This window comes from Schistocerca cancellata, chromosome 3, assembly GCF_023864275.1.
Source record: "Schistocerca cancellata isolate TAMUIC-IGC-003103 chromosome 3, iqSchCanc2.1, whole genome shotgun sequence".
Lineage (NCBI taxonomy): Eukaryota > Metazoa > Arthropoda > Insecta > Orthoptera > Acrididae > Schistocerca > Schistocerca cancellata.
The window spans coordinates 849,909,326-849,935,428 of NC_064628.1; positions in this window are offsets into that span (position 1 = coordinate 849,909,326).

The window sequence follows — 26,103 nt, forward strand, 5'->3', positions numbered from 1 at the left end:
AGACCTCGTGCTGACAGACGGGAATGGTCGGGCATGGTGGAGGATGATTGTAAAAGGTCGCGTGAAATTAGCAGAAGGAATCACAAATGAGCCAATATGCAACCAGCAGTCCATCTAGCATAATCACCGTGCGTAGTGAGTTGAAACGAATGGGGTACAGTGGTCGAGTACTTCCTCTTAAGCCACAGATTTCTGTAATCAATGCTAAGCAATGCATGTGATGGTGTAAAGCACGACGTTACTGAATTGGACAAATGGTAACGAGTGAATTGGAATGCTGAATCACGCAGTCCACTGTGGCAAACCTATAGCAGGGTTTGTGTTTGTTGAATGGCTGAAGAACGTTACCTACCCTCATGTGTAACGCTAAGAGTGACATGCGGAGCGGCTGGTGTTACGTTACAGAGGTTTTTTTTTGTCGTTAGAATTTGGTTCCTTCACTGCGCTAAACAAATCGCTAAGTGCGACAGTAAGTGGACATATTGTACAGCATTGTGTACTGAGTACAGTGGAGAAATGGTTCGTAGACGAAGACGTTGTCAGCGTGACATGCATCCTCTCATAACACAGCATCTTTGCAGCAATGATTTGTGGAAAATAACATTCCTGAACCTACTGGAACGTCTTTGGGATGAATTAGAATGTCGATATCTCTCCAGATTCCAACGTTCAACGTCAATACCCTCTCTGGTTCCGATTCTAGAGCAAGAATGGGCTGCCATTCCTCCACAAATATTCAGACAAATCACTTAAAGTGTTCAAAGCAGTGTTCAAGCCATCTTAAAGGCGAAGGACGGACACAGTCCATATTAATATCGACTAACAGGTGTCCGGATGGTTTTGATTTTATAGTCGACGATGAACGGTAAGTAAAAACTAGGTCTAGAGCAATGTAAGTCAACTTTGTATTTATACATTATGAGCATCTTTATTTATAGTAATGATAGGAAAAAGAACGTTTGCTGAAGTATCCATAGCTATTGGACAACCTAACAAGATTAATAATGTGCTCTGTTCTAAATGTAAGGTCATGCTTCTGGGTCATATTCGCATTTTACATGGGTCTACATAAATTCCACAAGCCACTTGAAAGTGGATAATTGGGGGGGGGGGGTACTTCGTCCATTATTGTCGAATATCTTTCCTATTTACACCGAGTATTGAGAGAGAGAATAATAGCTGTGTACCTCTGTAAGAAATCTAATCTCTGTTGCATTATTTCCGCGACCTTCCACGCGAGGTACGCAATAGTCGCAGCAGAACAGTCGTATAGGATTCATCGTACACCGGTTGTGCGCGGTAACTGCGCTGTATTTCTTCCATTTTTAGTTCCTAGAATATATGTTTTACAGTTTCATGTGTTCGGTAACTGTTGTCACACCTACTTGATTATGACACCAAAAATTGGAGTATCCCATACCTTGTCACTTTAGAATATTGAGAGCAAATTCTCTTACGGATATATTGCACTTTCCCGAAGCTGCTCCAAACAAACTAAAGCCTTACATTCTCGGTTTGTATTAAAGACTCGACATTTTTCATATCGCTTCTTAAATCTGTACCACAATGTTTCTACGTGCTCAAAATGTTCCCCAATAATACTGTAATGACATACTATCAGGTGCTTTGTCGTTGTTACATACATTATCTTACACTCATCCATATGTAATTGTAGGTACCGTTCATTACACGGAGAGTACAGTTTGCCCCTCTTTCTGAATTTTCTTACGACTGTCCGACAGTAACATCGTCAGAGAACAATGTGATACATTCGCCGATGCTATCTGATTTGTTTCTGTTTTTGAAAATATTACGGATAATATCACGCTCCCTTGGGGCACACCCGATTTTAATTTAGTTGCCGTTGAACATTAACCGTGCAATATAGTGTCCTGAACGGAAGTCCATTGTCAGATACTGAAGATCACTTGGTGTCAGCCGGTCGCCGTGTCATCCTTTGGCGTGTGGCGTCACGCAGTTGCGGCATGGTACTGCTAAATGAACCCGGGTCTCCCTTTTGTCAAATGCTCTGAATACTCAAATCAGGACCATCACTGCGTTCTGTGTTCTGTTATTCATATATTCATCGACACAATCAGTTATCTGCGTAGATACACCGCAGGCACGCCTCTTCGTTAGTAGTTGACATATTGTAGGTGAAGACTTGTTGGTAATCCCAGAAGACGAACCTAGTCGTTCATCTGCATCTGTCTACAAAACATCTCACCCTGTTACGGGTCCCAGATTTATATGAGGAACGTACATCAGTTACTGTAGCGGCTTACATTTCAATGCTTTGCCTCCATATCGCCTTAAGGGGTACATCATGTTTTACAACGTATTGAAAACGTTTTCAACACAACGATTCAGTTTAAAATTGAAAAATTCAACATAGCTGGAACAATTGGGGTTCAGCAACTTCTATTAATCAGCACAACGAAAAACTAGACAAATTTGCAAATTCCACATTCTTTATTTATTCGCTGACTAGTTTCGGGCTGGGACCCATTTTCAGATCATCCGACAGGGCAGAAATCCAAATACAACATTGGTATTGCCAATTTTTTAAGCATTTGCCAAAAATATAGAACATATCGTTTCAAGACCTACGTAACATAGTCAAACATGGTATTACCGAAAATTCTAAAACTATGTCAAAAATGTGCAGACGAATAGCTACAGCACGTGTAGATAACTGGCAATCTCCTCCTTCCGCTGCCGTAAAGAAACCTCGGCAAGAGGGCGCCCTATCAGGATATGGAAAACCTTTTGTATTTACTATATTACAATGTTGTCCTATCATCAGAAATATAGCAGTTAATACAATAATCGTAGAAGTCAACAATAATGTAATACTTTTAAGGACTTAACCAAAAACAGTAAGATGCTTAAAACCACTGAACAGTAAAACACAGTAGCGCCACTTACGGCGAGTATTACAAAGTTGTATGCCATGTGGGCACGTAAAAATCATCAAATGTGAACAACGTTTGTGTGAAAAGGAACCAAAGTAATAAGACATTAAAGAATCATCACTTACAGCCCTCTTAAAAGCATAAAAACTTTACCATAACACACTTTACATAACATGTAGGGAAAAAACAAATTTTTCTAGAGTGTCCCAGGTAAAAACAGAACTTAAACCACAAAACCGTCTCTCACAGAACACCAAAAATGAAGTTGCCACCCTAAGGGAAGACACAGCATAAACACACACAAAGGCCTTTAGTTTGGGAGTATGCTTGGAGGGAGAGGGTGGAGAGGACATTGAGGGCAGGGATGGAGGGCTGGGAAGTGGGAGGGAGAGGAGCATAAAGACAAAGGTGCACGGAAAGGAGACGGGGATCAAATGGGCAAAGTTGCAAGACTGTAAATAATATATTATTAGTAATAAGAGAAAATTACTGGAATTGCACCGGAAATGACTGTTCGCCATTTTTATAATCAAATAAATAAGTACAAACATATTCAACAGATTAACCATACTCATATGATACTCAGGAGTGATTATACACGCAGCATAAAGCAATGAGGGTCATCAGGTTGGTACTGTAGATAAGACAATGAAGGTTTTACATCACGAATTGAAAGGTATATAGTTGGATATTTTGGAGGAACTTAAGATTTTTAGAGCAGAATACAGGAGACGGATAAAGTGTTGAACGAAGAAGTCGATTTTCGATTCAGTCTGTTCTTTGCTTGGTTCCAAAATGATGTATTATTTATACTCTGTTCCCCAACCCCACACCGTTAACCACCAACTCCTGTGTACCCTGTCTTTGCCCCCATCCCCCATTTCCTCCCGTCCATTTCCTCTCCCCACATCTCATTTTTTAATATTTTCGGAGTGAAATTTTACTCCCGTTGCTCATCATCACGTACTGAGTTCAGTTTCCAGCTTTTTTATCCACCTGACGACGGCCTGCAATTCATGCTTCCTCCCTGCCCCTACACCCCTTACACATCCCTTACCCATCTCATAAAAACAGTTTCATATTTTACCAAGTATACTTCGGGTCTTGTAATTACTACTGATTTGTCGTGTGCTCACATAGTTATTATGTTCCATTGCTGATATACTGAGGGGTACAACTTTTCACTATGCACTGTTGTATGTATTGCCCATAGGCTGCTGCCCGTTGGATAATAAGATTTCTGTATTTGTTTTACCTTTACGCTGGGTATTTGGCATGTTGTGTATGGCAATTTATGAAGCTCGGTTTACTGGTTCATTATGGGGTTTCCAGCAATAAATTATTTAAAAAATTGTTTGGGTGCCTTTTTGTTAGCATTTATCGTGACCGGGCCAAATATCTCACGAAATAAGCGTCAAACGAAAAAACTACAAAGAACGAAACTTCTCTCGCTTGAAGGGCGAAATCTGATGGCGCTATGGTTGGCCCGCTAGATAGCGCTGCATTAGGTCAAACTGATATCAACTGCGTTTTTTTAAATACGAACCCCCATTTTTATTACATATTCGTGTGGTACGTAAAGAAATATGAAAGTTTTAGTTGGACCACTTTTTTCGCTTTGTGGTACATGGCGCTGCAATAGTCACAAATATATGGCTCACAAATTTAGACGAACAGTTGGCAACAGGTAGGTTTTCTTAAATTCAAATACAGAACGTAGATACGTTTGAACATCTCATTTCGGTTGTTCCAATGTGATACATGTACCTTTGTGAACTTTTCATTTCTGAGAACGCATACAGTTACAGCGTGATTACCTGTAAATACCACATTAATGCAATAATTGCTCAAAATGATGTCCGTCAAACTCAGTGCATTTGGCAATACGTGTAACGACATTACTCTCAACAGCTAGTAGTTCACCTTCCGTAATGTTCGCACATGCATTGACAATGCGCTGACGAATGTTGTCAGGCGTTGTCGGTGGATCACGATAGCAAATATCCTTCAACTTTCCCCACAGAAAGAAATCCACGGACGTCAGATCCGGTGAACGTGTTTCGACGACTAAGCCACGTGTCATGAAATATGCTATTCAATACCGCTTCAACCGCACGCGAGCTATGTGCCGGACATCCATCATGTTGGATGTACATCGCTATTCTGTCATACAGTGAAACATCTTGTAGTAACATCTGTAGAACATTACCTAGGAAATCAGCATACATTGCACCATTTACACTTCCATCGATAAAATATGGGCCAATTATCTTTCCTCCCATAATGCCGCACCATACAAGGTCGCTGATGTTCCACTTGTCGCAGCCATCGTGGATTTTCCGTTGCCGAATAGTGCGTTACCGCTGTTGGTGAATGACGCTTCGTCGGTAAATAGAACGCGTGCAAAAAATCTGTCGTCGTCCCGTAATTTCTCTTGTGCCCAGTGGCAGAACTGTACACGACGTTGGAAGTCGTCACCATGCAATTCCTGGGGCATAGAAATATGGTACGGGTGCAATCGATGTTGATGTAGCATTCTCAACACTGACGTTTTTGCGATTCCCGGTTCTCGCGCAATTTGTCTGCTACTGATGTGCGTATTTGCCGCGACAGCAGCTAAAACATCTACTTGGCCATCATCATTTGCTGCAGGTCGTGGTTGACGTTTCACATGTGGTTGAATACTTCCTGTTTCCTTAAATAACGCAACTATCCGGCGAACGGTCCGGACACTTGGATGATGTCGTCCAGGATACCGAGCAGCATACATAGCACACGCCCGTTGGCCACTTTGATCACAATAGCCATACATCAACACGATATCTACCTTTTCCGCAATTGGTATACGGTCCATTTCAACACGGTTAATGTATCACGAAACAAATACTGTCTGCACTGGCGGAATATTACGTGATAGCACGTACTTATACGTTTGTGACTATTACAGCGCCATCTATCACAAAGCGAAAAGTGGTCCAACTAAAAAATTGATATTTTTTTACGTACTACACGAATATGTAATAAAAATGGCGGTTCCTGTTTAAAAAAATACAGTTGATATCCGATTGATCTATGGCAGCGCCATCTAGCGGACCAACCATAGCGCTATCTGGTTTCCCCCTTCAAGCTAGACGAGTTTCGTTCTTTGTAGTTTTTTCGTTTGACGCTTATTTCGTGAGATATTTGGCCCGGTCACTATCAATAGACCACCCTGTATATTACCTATACTGTTATTCATGTGTAACATATGTGTATGGTTTCTACGTTGCACATGGTATTTCTTATTTATTTGATTATAAAAATGACGAACAGTCTTTTCTGGTGCAATTTCAGAAATTTTATTTTACTACTAGTGATAATATCTACATCCTTGAAATGTTGCCCTCTTGACCCCGCACCCCTTTCTGTGCTCCATCATCTTCATGCTCCTCCTCCACTTCTATATCCTTCCCCATCTCTCCTCTCCCTACAACCACACTCCCACCATACACGCCCTAGAGTGTGAGTGTGTTATGTCTTCCATCAGTATGGTAATCACATTTTTGGTGCTTTGCGAAAGACAACTTCGTAATGTCTCCTTTTACCTGAGACATACTAGAAAAAGTTGTTTTATCTTCACACATTTTGTAAATTTTGTTACGGTAAAGTTTTTATGCTTGTAGGGGGTTGGAAGTGATGGTTTTGTAATCTATTATTACTTTGGTTTCTTTTAACACTAATGTTGTTCACATTTGATAATATTTACGTACCAACATGACATACAATATTGCTATACGCACCGTATGTGGCGCTGCTGTATTTTACTGTTCAGTGGCTCTTAGTATTTGACTCTTTTTAGTAAGTATCTTTAATGTAGTACATACAGAAGGTTTCACATATCTTGACTGGGCCCCACCTTGCGGAGGTTTCTTTACGGCAGCGAAAGGAGAAGACTGACAGTTATCTACATGCCCTCAAAGTATATGTCTGTACATTTTTGACATAGTTTTTGAATTTTCGCAATACCATGTATGACTACGTTATGTATGTCTTGAAATGACATGTTCTGTATTTTTGGCATGTGCTTAAAAAGTTGGTAATACCTGAGTTCTACATGAGTGTAAATTTTGTTTTTTGGTTGTAGGAGGACTTGAAAATAAGTTCCGGTTCGAAAATAATCATCTACTTAATACAAAAAAGTTAAATATGCATCTTTGTCTAGTTTTTCGTTGTATCAATTTTCAGTTAAGGCTATAGGAGACATCAACTGCTCCAGGGGCACCTGAGAGTTCCATCATCCATCAATCATCTGTGAATGGATTGTGCTTGCATTTGTAAGATTCCTTTGACAGGACATTCCAACCTGATTGCAGGCTCTGTTGAGTGAAATATTCATAGTGTTAAAATTTTTTCAAACTATGGGAAAGTTCAGTTTGGCACTATCTACTTTGTTCATTGTGTGTCGAGGTCAGTTGACGGGTCACTCATGATGCTGACATCTTCCTGTATCGAAGAATGTCGTGGACGATCTTGTGAGCTCCTTCATGTCCGATTCCAAGTTCTGTCGCTACTCCATCGATGGTGATATGCCGGTTCGCTTTAATCATATCACCCACCTTCCTCACATTTGCATCTGTAGTGGCCGTGCGCGTCCGCCAGGTCGGTACGTCCTGCATTTGCTGACGTTCATCACTGAATTGCTGGCACCATCTCCGCACCATATGCTTCGACATCACACCTGACCAATACGCCTCAACAAGGCGGTTGTGAATTTCTGTGCCTGATACTCCATGTGCCCATTCATAGCGGTTAACAGCTCTCACTTTCGCCTTTGATCACGACACCTAAACACACCTTCTCCCCATAGCTCCGGGAAAAGACTGAGCTTCTGACCTCCTCTTTGTGCGGGCACTGCGGCAGTGCCATCTGCGTGATCGCGGTCGACCTCTACCCAGTGGTGTACAGGTGTCTTCCACGTGTGCGTTCACCTGCCGTGTCGTCTTTCGCCCATATCACACAACTCTGCCCACAGTCGACAGAGGAAACTTATTTTCCAACAGCCCCCACTGTAATTTTAAAAGAATGTGACAAAGTAATATAGATATTGCTGACAGTTTTGTCTTTACATCAACTTTAAATGAACAATTGGAGCTTGTTGGAACCTACAAGAACAGTCCGAACATTTCTCAGTGTCATAAACCAACAACTTCACAACTCAACACATCATAACAAAAGTGACCAGTGATATTACAACTCTCATAGCGGCACAAAGATGCTGCCATTATAGATCGATTTTTGTACATCCAGAGAATCTTCGATATGATTAACTGTGATGTAAAACTAAAAGGCGTTCCTTAAGGTATTTTCTAAAACAGTTGTGGTAACATCAAATACGATCGTAATAATTTTGAATGTCATTAATTATAAATGCAATTACAATATTCAAATACTTCGGAAATATACAAATAATTGTAATTTTCGAAGAATAATTAATTTTACGCTCAATTTACTTTTTTTTATACGTACACAAAACTATTTTAGTTATGTCGCCAGAATAATACCTAATACGCGTATACAATTTGTATAGTATTGCATCATGCTGCAAATTTTATCTGTGTACCGTATTCTGCAATATGTGACGAAAATATGCATACTGATCATTTCAACGTCCACAGCTTTCCATTCGGCCTGCCGGAAGAGATGTGGCCTTCTTGCGAGAACTTATTTTTCTGTATTATTCAATCGCCAAAAATGTTTCACGAAACTTATGGCATTTTCAGAGAATTATTATTATTTTTTTCATTATATGTGCCCTGCGGCTGTCAATAGAAATCACACACATGTGTTTACTAATGCAGCATGCCAAGACTGTTGTAACTGACCTGTCATTAGATATTAGCCATAAGCTCCATATGCCGTTATCTCGCACTCATTGGCACATCCTGGATGTTGCTATGCTGCTCCAGCTTCACAGCTTTTCATTGCACATTTATATTTCACATACGCTTTTGAGGGTATTTTCTTTCATTATTTAATTCTTTATATGAATTGTATTATAAAATTAATGGAAATTGGTGCATAGAAATATATTATTTCTGTGGCTTATTTTTGATTCATACAAATCTTTTCCACATAATCGCCGTTGACTTCCAAGCACTTTCCCTAACGTTGCACTAGCTTCTTCAGCTCCTCTGCTTCGTCTGCAAATGCAACTAGTTGACGACAAAAATTTTGAGTTCCTCACCAAACTCAGTCCGTTATCGCTCATGCCTTTGTTTGGAGTGCAAGAAGGGGAAATAGTCACTGGGTCTGAGGCCGGACTGTAGCGTTGGTGATCAAAAAGTTATCCACGGAGATGCTGCACCTAACACTGCTACGGGCAGCGGTGTGTAGACGTGCAATGTCGCTGAGGAGGACTGCCGGACTGCACTTTGACCCGAAAACGTACATTTTGATGACCGTTCTGGAGTACCCCTCAGTTGTAACTATTGACCCATGTTCCGTAATACCGACGAAAAAAACATCATTTCGTCTCATAAAGCTCGCCTTCAGCTATCGATTCGTGTTTGGAGACTGGTTGAACACTTTTTCAGTTTTCGCAAAGCAGAATAGCGCCACCCTCTTGAATGTTTGATTCTATGTTGCTGCAGGATATCGAAGTCTGTCACCCTGTATACTGTGGGAAAGGAAAATATTTCCATTTTGAGAATACCGGTCTAAAAACACTTGTTCGCTTGGTATAATTTGCTCCTAGTATATCGGTCGATAAGCATAATCGGCATCCACCGTGAATACAGTTACCAATATCCGACTTTTCCCGTGGTAGCCGTGTAAGTAGTGACCTGGTAACCATCAGTTCACCTGCCAGTGCACCACCTTTCAGCCTTCGATGAAACCGCAGTTGCTGGTACACTTGTTGCACAGTTTCATGGGTGCGCTACCGAGCCTGACGCTCTACTCTTCGCATATGCGATCGAAAATCGCGAATGAGTTGTGCACCCATGATGGTACTAGATAGAAATATGGGAATAGTTATTATAGACGCAATGATAGTAGTAAACAGACACAGGTATTTTTGTGACCACTCTTTTTAATGACGCGTTGCGAAAATATCATTATCAGAATCACTTAAGGGAACAGACGCCTTATAACACACTGCGTCAGCTTAGCTACTCCATACTTTTTTTTGTGGTTTTAGGGCGCACAACTTCAATGGTCATTAGCGCTCTGACGACGTTAAGAATGCACCGCGAGGCACAAGTTTAAAACAACAACTAAAAGGGAAAACACGATAAAAGACAGACTGACAGGCATAGGATTAAAAAACAGCATCATCAAATGTCCTTAGTGAGGTTTGTCAAATTGATAAAACGAAGAACACGAGCAGCTGCTCGTGGGTCATCCGCTAAAACGGCATCTAAAGTACATGGCAGGTTAAGATCGAGACGCAGTGCGTTAAAATCCGGACAGGACATTAAAATGTGGCGGACCGTCAGCAATTGCCCACATGGGCAGAACGGCGCCGGCGCAGCCGTCAGCAGATGGCGATGGCTGAACCGGCAGTGTCCAATTCTTAACCGGGCCAAAACTACCTCCTCCCGCCGAGAAGGGCGTGAGGAGGACGTCCAAGCCACGGGAAGAGGTTTCAAGGCCCGAAGCTTGTTGGCTGTAAGGGCAGCCCAATCGGCATGCCACAGCGATAAAATGCGCCGACAAATTACCCTGCTAAAATCTGACGAAGGGACACAACAAGAAGCTTTCCGAGGCTGGAGGACCGCAGCCTTGGCCGCGGCATCTGCAGCTTCGTTCCCAGGGATACCGACATGGCCAGGGACCCACATAAAGCTAACCGGAGAACCGACGTCCACCAGCTGCCGAAGAGAGCGTTGGATCCGGTGCACGAAACGGTGAACCGGATACGGATCACTGAGGCTCTGGATGGCGCTCAGGGAATCGGAGCAGATGACAGAAGCAGAATGTCGGTGGTGGCAGATGTAAAGAACAGCCTGGTAAAGGGCAAAGAGCTCAGCTGTGAAGACCGAACAATGGCCATGGAGCCGGTATTTGAAACTTTGTGCCCCGACAATAAAAGAACACCCGACCCCGTCATTGGTCTTAGAGCCATCTGTATAAATGAAAGTCATATTGATGAACTTCGAACGAAGTTCCACAAAACGGGAGTGGTAGACCGAACCGGGGGTAACCTCTTTTGGGAGCGAGCTGAGGTCAAGGTGAACGCGGACCTTAGCCTGGAGCCAAGGTGGCGTGTGGCTCTCGCCCACTCGAAAGGTTGCATGGAGTGAAAAATTAAGGTGTTGAAGGAGGCGACGAAAGCGAACTCCAGGGGGTAGCAGGGCAGAGACATACAACCCGTATTGACGGTCGAGAGAGTCGTCCAAAAAGGAACGATAAGACGGATGGTCGGGCATCGACAGTAGCCGACAGGCATACCGACAAAGCAGTATATCGCGCCGGTAGGTGAGTGGCAATTCGCCAGCGTCAGCATGAAGACTCCCTACGGGACTAGTATAAAATGCTCCGATCGCAAGTCGTAAACCCCGATGTTGTATGGAGTTGAGGCGGCGTAAGATGGATGGCCGTGCAGAGGAGTATACGAAGCTCCCATAATCCAGCTTGGAGCGGACGATCGACCGATATAGACGAAGTAGGACGGTTCGATCCGCTCCCCACGACATACCACTGAGAACACGGTGGACATTTAAAGAACGGGTACAACGGGCGGCAAAATATGACACATGTGGAGACCAGCTAAGTTTCCTGTCAAATGTAAGGCCTAAAAATTTGGTTGTCTCCGTCTTCTCGGCAGAAAACCGGAAGCCATTGGCGACACTCCAGGAGTAAAGACGGTCAAGAGAACGCTGAAGACAGCGCTCCAGGACACGTGTACACTGCGCGCTGCAATAGATGGTAAAATCGTCCACGAAAAGGGAGCCTGATACATCAGCTGGGAGGCAATCCATTATTGGATTGATAGCGATGGCGAAGAGAGCGACGCTCAAAACTGAGCCCTGTGGCACCCCATTCTCCTGGCGAAAGGTGTCTGACAGGACAGAACCCACACGTACCCTGAAATGTCGATCCATTAAAAAGGAACGAATAAAAAGAGGGAGGCAACCGCGAAGGCCTCATGTATACATGGTGCGGAGAATGCCCGCCCTCCAACAGGTGTCGTAAGCCTTTTCCAAATCAAAGAACACAGCCGCGGTCGGGCGCTTCCGCAAGAAGTTATTCATAATGAAGGTCTACAAGGTAACCAGATGGTCAACAGCAGAGCGGCGCCTACGAAATCCACATTGTACATTGGTAAGTAGGCGTCGAGACTCGAGCAGCCAAACCAATCGAGAGTTAACCATTCGCTCCATCACTTTACAGACACAGCTGGTAAGCGAGATAGGTCGATAACTGGAAGGCAAGTGCTTGTCCTTCCCCGGCTTAGGAATCGGGACAACAATAGACTCGCGCCAGCATGCGGGAACAAGTCCCTCAATCCAGATGCGATTGTATGTACGAAGAAGAAAACCTTTACCCGCAGGAGAAAGGTTCTTCAGCATCTGAATATGAATAGAATCAGGCCCTGGAGCGGAGGACCGTGATCGGCCAAGTGCGTTTTCGAGTTCCCGCCTGGTGAATGGGGCATTATAACTTTCACGATTCGAGGAGCGGAAGTTAGGTGGCCTAGCCTCCTCTGCCTGTTTGCGGGGGAGGAAGGCAGGGTGGTAATGAGCGGAGCTCGAAACCTCTGCGAAAAAGCGGCCGAAGGCATTGGAGAGATCCTCAGAGGCCACAAGGACGTCATTCGCGACCGTCAAGCCAGAAACTGGTGAGTGGACCTTAGAGCCAGATAGCCGGCGCAGGCTACCCCAGACAACAGAAGAAGGAGTAAAACTGTTGAAGGTGCTTGTGAAAGCAGCCCAGCTGGCTTTCTTGCTTTCTTTAATAATACGACGACACTGAGCACGTAATCGTTTATAATTGATACAATTCGCCACTGTAGGGTGGCGTTAAAAGGTGCGTAAAGCACGTCGACGAGCACGTAAAGCGTCTCTACATGCTGTGGTCCACCAGGGGACCGGTACGCGACGTGGAGAAGAAGTAGGGTGAGGGATGGAATATTCAGCAGCAGCGAGAATTACTTCCATGAGGTGTGCGACCTGACGATCGCAGCTTGTGAAGGGTTGATCCTGAAAGGTCGCCCTGGAAGAGAAGAGACCCCAGTCTGCCTTGGAGATGGTCCAACTAGAGGAGCACGGAGAGGGGGTATGCTGCAGGAGATGGATAACACACGGGAAGTGGTCGCTCGAATATGTATCAGAAAGTGCATACCACTCAAACCGGCGTGCAAGTTGGGGAGTACATATAGAGAGGTCTAAATGGGAATAGGTGTGAGATGTGTCCGAAAGAAAAGTAGGGGCGCCAGAATTGAGGCAGACAAGATTGAGCTGGTTGAAAAGGTCTGCTAACAGGGCGCCCCTCGGGCAGGATGCTGGAGAGCCCCAAAGGGGATGATGGGCATTGAAGTCTCCAGTTAACAAAAATGGTGCAGGTAGCTGAGCAATAAGTTGCATCATGTCTGCCCTAGTAACGGCAGATGACGATGGAGTGTAAACGGTACAAATGGAAAATGTAAAAGTGGGGAGAGTAATGCGGATGGCAACTGCCTGCAGGCCGGTGTGCAACGTGATGGGATCGTAGTAAATATCATTCCGGACCAGCAACATAACCCCTCCATGAGCTGGGATACCTACCACAGGGGGTAGGTCAAAACGCACAGAGGTGTAGTGTGCCAAGGCAATTTGATCGCATGGGCGTAGCTTCGTTTCCTGGAGGGCTACGACGAGCGGACGGTGCAAGCGGAGCAGCAACTTCCTCTCGGTTGGAGCGAATGCTGCGAATATTCCAGTGAATAAGTGCCATCGTAAGAAAAGGATGATGAAAGAAGGGGTCACCTCGAAGGCCGCTGAGGGCCTGGCTTCGAGCGAGCACTGCCGCCGCTATCAGTAGGCGGACAGTCATCGTCCATTGGGTCTATAGGTTCATCGGCCATCTTGGGAGGATGGCCGGGAGGGGGGGCTTCCTCCGCCGGTGAACGGCCAGATGTTCGGCTACCAGCGGTGCGGCCAGGCGAAACGGATGACGGCCTGGGGCGGCAACCGCTGGGTGGCGCAGGAGAAGAAATGCGCCGTGGCGGAGAAGGAGAACTGTGCTTCCTATGAGCCTTCTTGGAAGGACGTTTGGTGGAAGTACCGGTCGAAGGCTGCGAGGTCGAGGTATGTAGGAAGTCTGCACGGGATGGTTCCTTCTTGAAGGCCCGTGCATCTGACTTCGGGGTCTTCGTCTTAGCAGAAGCTGATGAAGGGGCTGGTGTCTGTGGGGTGATGGGAGGAAGAGGAGACGTCGACCGCGCGATCTTAGCACTGGCCGAACGGACGACCGTGGTGCTGAAGGTCAGATCGCATGTCTGGGTTGCCACCTCCCTGGTAGTCCGAGGAGAGGCGAGGACAGTACTGTATTTCCCCGCTGGGAGCAGCGCGGGCTTCCTACTAGCCAATAGCTTGCGAGCAGCCGAGGTGGACACTTTCTCTTTGACCCGAATTTCTTGGATACAGCGTTCTTCCTTATAGACAGGACAGTCACGGGAGGATGCGGCATGGTCACCCTGACAGTTCACACAACGAGGAGACGGAGGTGGACAGTCACCCTCATGGGCATCCCTGCCACAAGTGACACATTTAGCCGCATTGGAACAAGACTGTCGAGTGTGATTGAAACGCTGACACTGGTAGCAGCGCGTAGGTGTCGGGACATAGGGGCGAACAGAAATAACGTCGTAGCCCGCCTTGATGCGCGATGGCAGCTTAACACTATCGAAGGTCAAGAAAAGTGTCCGGGTCGGTACAAGGTCATTGTTGACCTTTTTCATGACCCTATGGACAGCCGTCACGCCCTGCTCAGCGAGGAAAGATTGAATCTCCTCGTCAGTCAATCCGTCGAGGGAGCTAGTATTTACTACACCACGAGACGAATTCAAAGTTCGGTGGGCCTCCACCCGGACAGGGAACGTGTACAGGAGTGTGGCCCGAAGCAGTTTTTGTGCCTCAAAGGCGCTCTCAGTTTCTAGTAATAAGGTACCATTACGCAACCTGGTACAAGATTTGACAGATCCGGCTATGGCATCTACGCCCTTCTGGATAACGAAAGGGTTGACAGAGGAAAAATCCTTTCCGTCCTCAGATCGAGAAACGACGAGGAACTGTGGGGCAGGCGGTAGTACTTTTGTCACTGGTGGCTGGTCACGTTTCCGTTTTTGGGCAGAAGTCGAGAGAGATGGAGTGGAATCCATTGTGGAGGAATCCCCCATGATTGCCAGCGTCTCCGATGGCGCGCTCCTTCCTTGTGGGGACCCTCTCAGAGGGCACTCCCGCCTTAGGTGAATGTTTACACCTCAGGTCACACCTCCCGAGAAACAGACGGAGGGACCAATCGGCATGGTCAGAAGGTATCAGCTCAGGCAATCACCCCTCCCCAGGCCTGGCCTTTACCAGGGGGTACGCGCGTGCCTTACATGTCTACCCAGGGCGGGGAATTACGCGTTACCCCGTCACCGGCTACGCGTGCGAACGCGTGGGTCGGCCTTCAGGCACGCACAGGGAGGAAGGAAGAAGAGGAAAAAGAAGAGAGAGAGGGAGAAAGAGGACAGACTGTCTCAAACGCCGAGGCGGAGACCAGAGAAGGCAAGGAGAAGAAGGCAATGAGAAGGCAAGGAGAAGAAGGCAATGAGAAGTCAAGGAAAAGAAGGCAATAAGAAGGCAAGGAGAAGAAGGCAATGAGAAGGCAAGGAGAAGAAGGCAAGGAAAAGAGTAAGGAAGACAGTGAGGTGGAGAAGAGCAAAGAAAGGAACCAACCAAAAGAAGGAAGAAACGAGAAGTGAAAAACCAAAAAGACCACAGTTATAGGTCGTGGAACCGTCCGTCTCCGGACGCAGGCGCTAACTACCCCCGTGAGGGGGATGGACTCCTTTTAGTCGCCTCTTACGACAGGCAGGAATACCTCGGGCCTGTTCTAACCCCCGGACCCGCAGGGGGTCTACTCCATACTGAACACTCTTCATCAAGCACATTACTGCAGCCACTTCTGAGTTTCTACACCATTGTCTATCCTATCCTTGTTTCATTACTGTTATCCAAACACCTGACGAATTTGAGCACGCAAGAAATTTAATTACGGTACACCCGTCGAAGCTGACAGGAGCAACGGTTTTAGAATCCATTGTTGCTTGTTTTCACTCTGAGTAAGATATGTTGAATTAACTATGAATCTCTGGTCAATAACAGAAGAAAGAGGTTTCCCCAAGCACCTGATAAAAGTATCCCAAAGTTTATACAAATACACCAAAATGAGAATAGATATTGGCAAAAAGCTGACACTAGAAATGGAGATAAGCCGCAGAGTAAGGCAAGGTTGTAGTATGTCACCAACGCTGTTCACCATCTACAACAAAGACCTGTTCTGGGAACGGGTGATGCACAGAATACCTTGACGTGTAGAATCCGGGAGAGATAATTTCTAAATACAATGCCTTTTGCCACCGACCAGGTAATCATACAGGACGATCCAGACAAATTACAACAGCCATATATAGATTAAAAAGTGAAAGTCTAAATTAGAATATAAAGATATCACCAAAAACAACAACAATGGCGTTTCAGGTGGGTACCCTATGATAACTGAAACAACCATCAGTAACATAGTAATAGAACATGTTTTTTTTATTTCCAGTATCTAAAATGTGACATAAGTTCTGAAAAAAAGAAAGACATAAATAATAACATTAACATCTATCAACATATGTGGCACGATAAAAAGAACATTGAGGAGTAAAATTTGAAGTGAGACACAAATGAAATTTTACGAAAACAATGCACTACCCACAGTACTATGTGGAACAAAGAGTTGGACAATAAGTTCAAAAGACTTAAGACAACTTCAAACAACGGAAATGAAATTCCTTGGATCAGTGAAAGGTTGCTCAACAGAAGACAAAATAGGATATGAAGAAATAAGAAATGATTTGGAGGTACAGCCGTTAACTGAAAAAGTAATCCAACGAAAGTAGAATTGGAAGAAGCATGTATTGCGTATGTCACCTGAGGGAATCCCTCGACAAGCGATGGAATACAGTCCGGTTGGAAGAAGCTGTGTGGGAAGCCGAGGAAGAGATGGTGAGGCCAGAAGAGACGATAAGGCCTAATCGTTAATTGGCAGCAGGAGAGGGAGAAAATCAAGGTTCTTGTGGATGGTAAACAAAAACAGATCGCATTGCGTTCATGTACATTTGTCCTCACCTGCCTAAATTTATTTTCTACATTCCGAGAGCAAGTACTATGAAGATTTTCTTCGTCTTATTCAGACGTATGGTTGGAATAAATATTTTCTTGTGATATTGTATCTAATGACACTTTCTCAGTATTTTCATAGAACACAGAAAGGTTTTCCTTCGAACTGTCACCTCAAATGAAATCGGCAATTCATGTTTTCATTTGAAATAAGTGGATAGTATGGTATGATACCAAGGAAAGCATTCAACAATTGCAGTAGGAACTTTTCAGCTATCCACCTTTTGTAGCCAACTTCGAACCCAGCGATTGTCAAAATGACAAATAAATGAAACAGGAGAAAAGTAGGTTAGGATTTGAGATAAGAAACGACGTACCCTAGGTCACACTGCAAGCACCTTATCACAGCTACTCCAGTATTCCAATTAATGGGAGACAATTTTTGTCGCTGTCATGTCAATGCTGTATACTTTTAGAGCAGTGAAATTTTTATTTAATGTACATAACATAAATGTCTGCATTTATAAGAAAAATGGACTAAATACCTCTCTTGGATTTCAAAGAATTTTTTTCAAATCTTGCACAAATAAAATTTCACTTTTTATACATTAGTGATGATAACACAGTTTCTGTTGAGTTGGTGGTTCTCAATTTGCTTGTAATAATTGATTACCATCCAGAGAATAAATTGATCAAATTTTATATGTCTAAGCTAATTAGTCCAGAAAATAATGACAACTGAAGGTCATAAAATGTAGGTTTAGAAAAATCTATTAGAAGTATAGTATTCCAGAATGAGATTTTCACTCTGTAGCGGAGTGTGCTCTGATATGAAACTTCCTAGCAGATTAAAAATGTGTGCCCGACCGAGACTCGAACTCGGGACCTTTGCCTTTCACGGGCAAGTGCTCTACCAGCTGAGCTACCGATGCACGACTCACGCCCGGTACTCACGGCTTTACTTCTGCCAGTATCTCGCCTCCTACCTTTTTTATAGTATTCCAATTTTAGATTACTCAATTATGAGAAATACTTACAGTACAGTACTGAGCATCATCTGAATCATACTGATCTTCTTCCCTTCTGTTGGTCCTTCTTCTTTTCTGCATTATAAATCTGCAATTTCTGCTTTCTAGATTCGCTCTTTATCTACTTGGATGATGGATTTTGCGGTATTTCCACTAGCTTTTATGCCCTGTGCTGCCAGAACATATAGTTCCCTCCTTACACTATCACTAAAGCATGAAATTTCAACATAAACACCAAATTTTCTGGGTTGTAATCCGATCAAATCCAGTTTTTGCTAACCTGATTGAAATAACAAAATTTACACTTCCATTTAAATTTTGAGTTTCCCCATGGAGGTTTAATTTCATTCATTACTGCTGTAGGTAAAGCATGTTTATGGTCATATGTTGAACTTCTTCTGTACTTGCACAACGTGTCAGGCTCATTCAGGCAATGTAAATGCTGAGGATTTACGTTTATGAAAGATTATAGAAAAAGAGAACACACACAGCTTTCTTCATGGTTTCTTAATTCGTAATTTTTTTTTCTTATGGCCAGCCCATAATTATTCTGTTACTAACGTTTCTATTTGCCAGCTTTGTTTGAGAGCTCGTGCTACTTCCAACCCACCACTTGTACCTGCATAATTCCTCTGACAGTTGCGCCCATCCTCTTTCTCAGTTTCGCTGCCACAAGTTATACAGTGCTTGCTTAGAAACTCTACATCAATTACCTTGCCAGTATCAAATAATGCAGCCATCAAAAGACAATTTAGTGAAGTATGGCCACGTTTCTGCCAGCTGCCATCTAACCATGCTCAAGTATTGTTGTCACGTAGACTTATCCTGTATACAATGTTTTCGGAAACAGGAGCACAGAGCCGACTGAGTTTGACCACAATATTGTGCATTTTCACAAGCTGATCGTGAGGAAACGCTATTAAGATACTGCAGTTTCTTTTTTGAGGTATTGAATTTGTTTACATGTGGTTTCTCTGATGCATTAACTTCATTTGACTTAACATTTTACTTTATGTGAGAATTTCTTTATTGCCCGCATTTTTATAAAAAAAGCGTGCGAAACTGTAAAATATAAATCAATACTTGCTTCTCTCAAAACATACTTCATTACGTACAAACAATAAAGCTCGAAAACAATAACCAACAGGATTGGAACAAATGATTACGATCGTAGGTATGGGGTGAGAAACCTTGGCACGATAAAACAATAGAAGCAGCAAATGGAGTACAGTGAATATCAAAAATCACTGCAATTTGCTCTACATGGCGCAAGAACGGAGGCGTGGCGTACTACATGGCATAGAGGATCAGGAAAACAATCATAACTCACAAAAGGACTGTGGTATTTATATCAAAAAACGATGTTTTACGCAAGGAATAGTGGGCTTTTCAAATACGCAAAAATCTAGAAATCAATTTTTTGAGCCCGATTGTCTTTCGTCTCCTTTTAAGTGAATAAAATAGCTCAAGAGACAAACTCCCGTTAGTGTAGTAGAAGATACAATAGCATGCTGCCAGTTTTGAATAGAACTGGAATCTCTTAATTATTTCAGTGAGTTCATGACCTCTCGCTCTCATACATGCTACGTAACTGCCACACACAAACGCCTGTATCGCAGGCAGTGGGTGTGCAGTGAAACTATCAGCTTTCGCCTGTGCGAGAGACAGCCAGAGTTGGGACTGCGCCGCCGCTGGCCAGGTCTGCCGCAGGTAATCAGAGCTGCCAACTTGTGAAAGGCCAGCCGCAGCGGGCAGAGGGGGAGGAGCGGAAAGGTCGTAGCGTGCCCTGGCGCTATCACAAGTTGGCGCGCTGCTGCATCGCAGTCAGCCTTTGCTGCCCCTTGCTACGCTGCTACCGGCACGGCACGCTCCTGGCACCGTTCACTTCGCCGCTTCCACATTTGCGCTGAACTCCGCGCGACTTCAAAATCAAAGGAAGGCAGAATGGGTGGAGAAACGTTCGTACACTTCTACATTACAGCGCGATTCCCTGCGTACCTTTACATCTACACACAAAACGCGCAAAGCAGAGTATGGTGCATACTTGAGGGTACCCTATATCGCTACCAGTCATTTCCTTTCCTTTTCCCACTCGCAAATAGAGCGAGGGAGAAACGACTGTCTATATGCCTCCGCTCAAGCCCTAATCTCTTTAATCTTTCTTAGCGGTCCTTACGCGAAATGAACCTTGGCGGCAGTAGAATCGTTCTGCAGTCATCCTCGAACGCCGTATCTCTAAATACTCCCACTAGTGCTCCTCAAAAAGAAGGTCGCCTTCTCACCAAATTCATTTGAGTTCCAAAAGCATCTTTGTAATACTTGAATGTTGTTCTTACAATAGTAACAAATCTGATAGCCCACATCTAAATTTCTTCGATCAATTGTGTACGAGCAACAAAACACAATTAACAAAATTTCGTCCCATGCACACTTTCGCCAGAAAAGGAATGAAAGAAAATAGCAATTCAACAACATATGCACAAGTATTATATGTTATTTATTCATTTATTAACAAAACTGTCCATAAATCGTCTCACATTGGTACAGGATTTGCCACCACAACACAATTAAACCTAAATAGCTCAAAATATCCAAACACACCGAATATACATGGTGAAGCAGCTAAATCAGGCCACCCCAAATACATCTCGATTAAATTCGTACATCGAGGTGCGATTTTCACAAAATTATAGAGGACAGAATAGCGAATTTCATGTTTACGTCACCTAATAACGAAACCTACTCTATTTCTTCCTACTGGAACCAAATCCTTTTTCCTGAGACATTTGAAAAAAAAAAAAGACGTGGAATTCAATGACATTACATGTATGGGTCTTGATGAAATAGTATAAAGCTAACACAAGGTAATAGCGCCATAGACCACTGACGCACCATGAAGAGGGGAGGTTCCACAAACGTCTGCCATATTACCAAATGTGAGCAAGCAAGTAACTCAGTTACGGTTACTGAGTTCATTGTCACGGCTCTCATACTAGCCACTCAAAACGTAGACGTTCAGCAACTCTGTATGCTATATAGTTAAAGACAGCGCACGCCCGTGTAATAAGGCAAATGTTATGCTGAAACTTCCTGTTCGATTAAAACTGTGTGCGGGATCGAGACTCGAACTCGGGCCCTTTGCCTTTCGCGGGCAAGTGTTCTACCATCTGAGCTAGCCAAGCACGACTCACGGCACTTCCAGGAGTGCTAGTTCTGCAGGACAGCTTCTGTGAAGTTTGGAAGGTAGGTGACCAGGTACTGGCAGAAGTAAAGCTGTGAGGACGGGCCGTGAGTCGTGTTTGGCTAAGTCAGATGGTAGAGCACTTGCCCGCGAAAGGCAATGGTCCCGAGTTCGAGTCTCGGTCCGGCACACAGTTTTAATCTACCAGGATGTTTCATATCAGCGCACACTCTGCCGCAGAGTGAAAATCTCATTCCGGAAAGTGTTATGCTCAATCGGACAGACTGCCGTTGGGGTGTGCAGCGTGGAACGTCTGAAAGCAGAAGGTCCCAGGTCAGAGGAGGAAGTGTTATGGTCTGGGAAATTTATTCGTAGCAGTCCCTGGGGGACCTCGTCATTTTGGAAGGCACAATGGATCAACACAAGTACGCCTGTATCATTGTGGACCATGTCCATCCCTATATGCAGTTTGTTTCTCCTCCACACCATGGCATCTACCAGCAGGACAACGCAACGTGTTATACAGTCGCGTGCCTTGATCGTAGAGTACCAGGATGAGTTTAACGTACCCCTTTGGCAGCAAAACTCCCCGTGTTTAAACCGAATCAAGGATGTTGTGTGACCACATCGAGCTGGCCGATTGCTCCATAGGTTCCCGACCGAAAAATCCTAGCGCAGATGGCCACTGTACTGGAGTCGGCATAGCTCCACATTCCTGTCGATATCTTCAAGAACCCTGCACGTCTCGTAGAGGTCCCCGCTGTAAAATGTGGTTACTGAGGCTTTTGCAGGTGGCCGTATTAATGTGACAGGACAGTATATTAGTTGGATGTATTACAACCAGTGTCTTCCCCTATTGTTTATACGCTCTACAGCTTCCTGTAGTTCCGTGAACGATACTCTAAAGTGGCCTATGTTTTTGGTATTCCCCATCTCAGTGTTCTCCATATGGTCCCAGAGTAAATTTCGGAAAAACAGTACCGGGGGATGGAGGCTAGATCTCCAAGCAAGTGTGGGGAAACTTCGCTTTGAGATCATATGTGTGTCCTGCCTGTTCATGTACAGCATCTAAAAATGTTTGCCACCTCCATATCTCAACTGTTACCGAGTCTGGCTGTTGTGAGATGGACACAGGTACTGCTAGGAAATTTCCTTGACAGGAGAACGGGTACTGGATGCATTCAGCTACGTGAAGTCAACTGAGGGGCGGATTGAGTCAGAAGTGGTGTCTCCAAGGTCAAGAAAGCCGGCAATGGCAGGGAGATTGGTGGGCTGAACCCACGCCCCTCCATAACGTCTCGAACCACAGGCCTATTTTCTGCCGCCATCATCCTCAGGAATGTGCCCCTCAGATAGTTCTTTGTGGAGTGAGTTCTGTTTTTCATCTCGGTGTGAGATGCGAAGATGCTGTTTCAGAATAAATTTAACAATAGCCTAACCATGGGGCGGTAGATGCAGTGGCGATGTACTTTAATTACATTGCTGCAGCTCATGCACGTAATCGGTTTTTGACAGCGATTGCAAATACCAACACAATATTTTAATAGCTTTCTCAAGCTTAATAACGTAACAAATCCATCACCACTTACAATGTTTCCTCACTTAATAAAGTGAGCCCAAAGTGGGACATTCACAAAATTTACTTCAGTGTCATGTGTAAAGAAAGGGGTCTGTCTTGTTGTATAGCCTCCCTGAGGTAGCAGTATTGTTCCGGTTCCCCTCAATACATCGGAGATACAGTCACATGTTGTATCCTGTAACGCCTCAAGGAATTCTGCTTGGAATTTGTGGACTGTGCTATTCAGTTATGTTGGTTGTCAAATAACGTCCACCACACTAACTTGATAAGGTCTGTTGTCTGTATTATTTATTATAAAATTACTGGCGGACCCGACAGACGTTGTCCTGCATGATATTTCAAGCGATTAGCATATTAAACAAAGTATGAAATTAAAGACAAATAATATAATAATTTCACTATTCTTTATTTTGAAATAACATCAATTTTTCTAAAAACAATTCGTTATAATCAATAATGTTTGTTTACAAACTGCCTATTGGCTTCTGTCTCGGGTTCTTCGGCCGACGTTCATCTAATGATTTTTCTGAGGTTTCGCCAGCACCAGTGGCTGGCATTGTCAAAGCTTCACCCTCCATTGCCGGTGCTGAACTGGAGGCGAGCTCGCGGCCGCAGACTATATGTACCTGGCGCGCCAACGTCCGAGGGCTTCTCCACGGTCATTTCCGGTGCGGTTCTCCTCTTGCTACCTGCGACGGTCGTTCGCTGCAGTACGGGAAGCCAGGATCCGTTTACCTTAAGGCTTTCCTCCTCCTTGTTGAAACTGTTCGCGTGATTTTGGATTTCTACAGCTTCTCTGAACAAGCGCGTGTGGTATTGCTTCTCTACAGCCAGAACTTCCGTGTCGGCGAATTTTATTACGCGGTCGGTCTCATTCAGTGCGTGCTCTGCCACGGCCGATTTCTCCACCTGCTCCAACCTGCAATGTCGCTTATGCTCTTTGATCCTGGTGTTAATGGATCGTCCAGTCATTCCGACATAAACTTTTCCGCATGTGCAAGTTATACGGTATATTCCCGACATTGCAAGTGGGTCTCTTTTCTCCTTCGCCGATCTAAGACACTCTCTGATCTTCCTTGTCGGTTTGAAAATCGTCTTTACGCCGTGTTTGCGCAATATACGGCCGATTCTGTCCGTCACTCTGGGAATGTATGGCAGAAAGGCCGTACCCGACATTTCTTTTTCTGGTTCCTTACTTCGCCGAGTGTTTGGCTCTGTTACACTTCTAATGTAATTTGTGGAGTACCCATTGCTTCTCAGAACAGTTTCCAGGTGTTGCATTTCTCGTTTGAGGTGTTGAGGCTCACATATTCGTCCTGCTCTCTTTACGAGCGTACTAATCATGCCTCTTTTCTGGCTCGGGTGGTGGTTTGACAGTTTGTACAGGTATCGGTCCGTGTGTGTCGGTTTTCGATACACGCTGTGTCCCAGGTTTTCGCCGTCCCTTGTAACCAGCACATCTAGAAATGGCAGTTTCTTGTCCTTTTCTACTTCCATGGTAAATGTTATGTTGGCATGGAGGCTGTTCAAGTGTCTCAGGAATTCACCGAGCTGTTCTTCACCATGGCTCCACACCACGAAAGTATCATCGACGTACCTGTACCACACCTTAGGTTTGCAAGTCGCCGAGTCTAGTGCCTGTGCTTCGAATTGTTCCATGAAGAAGTTGGCCACCACTGGACTGAGAGGACTACCCATGGCGACGCCTTCCAGCTGTTCGTATTGCGCAAACACGGCGTAAAGACGATTTTCAAACCGACAAGGAAGATCAAAGAGTGTCTTAGATCGGCGAAGGAGAAAAGAGACCCACTTGCAATGTCGGGAATATACCGTATACCTTGCACATGCGGAAAAGTTTATGTCGGAATGACTGGACGATCCATTAACACCAGGATCAAAGAGCATAAGCGACATTGCAGGTTGGGGCAGGTGGAGAAATCGGCCGTGGCAGAGCACGCACTGAATGAGACCGACCGCGTAATAAAATTCGCCGACACGGAAGTTCTGGCTGTAGAGAAGCACTATCACACGCAATTGTTCAGAGAAGCTGTAGAAATCCAAAATCACGCGAACAGTTTCAACAAGAAGGAGGAAAGCCTTAAGGTAAACGGTTCCTGGCTTCCCGTACTGCAGCGAACGACCGTCGCAGGTAGCAAGAGGAGAACCGCACCGGAAATGACCGTGGAGAAGCCCTCGGACGTTGGCGCGCCAGGTACATATAGTCTGCGGCCGCGAGCTCGCCTCCAGTTCACCACCGGCAATGGAGGGTGAAGCTTTGACAATGCCAGCCACTGGTGCTGGCGAAACGTCAGAAAAATCATTAGATGAACGTTGGCCGAAGAACCCGAGACAGAAGCCAATAGGCAGTTTGTCAACAAGTGGCCACGAAAGCCTTAACAATAATGTTTGTTTAATTTTATCTTAATGCGAATTGATGAACAATATACACTCCTGGAAATGGAAAAAAGAACACATTGACACCGGTGTGTCAGACCCACCATACTTGCTCCGGACACTGCGAGAGGGCTGTACAAGCAATGATCACACGCACGGCACAGCGGACACACCAGGAAACGCGGTGTTGGCCGTCGAATGGCGCTAGCTGCGCAGCATTTGTGCACCGCCGCCGTCAGTGTCAGCCAGTTTGCCGTGGCATACGGAGCTCCATCGCAGTCTTTAACACTGGTAGCATGCCGCGACAGCGTGGACGTGAACCGTATGTTCAGTTGACGGACTTTGAGCGAGGGCGTATAGTGGGCATGCGGGAGGCCGGGTGGACGTACCGCCGAATTGCTCAACACGTGGGGCGTGAGGTCTCCACAGTACATCGATGTTGTCGCCAGTGGTCGGTGGAAGGTGCACGTGCCCGTCGACCTGGGACCGGACCGCAGCGACGCACGGATGCACGCCAAGACCGTAGGATCCTACGCAGTGCCGTAGGGGACCGCACCGCCACTTCCCAGCAAATTAGGGACACTGTTGCTCCTGGGGTATCGGCGAGGACCATTTGCAACCGTCTCCATGAAGCTGGGCTACGTTCCCGCACACCGTTAGGCCGTCTTCCGCT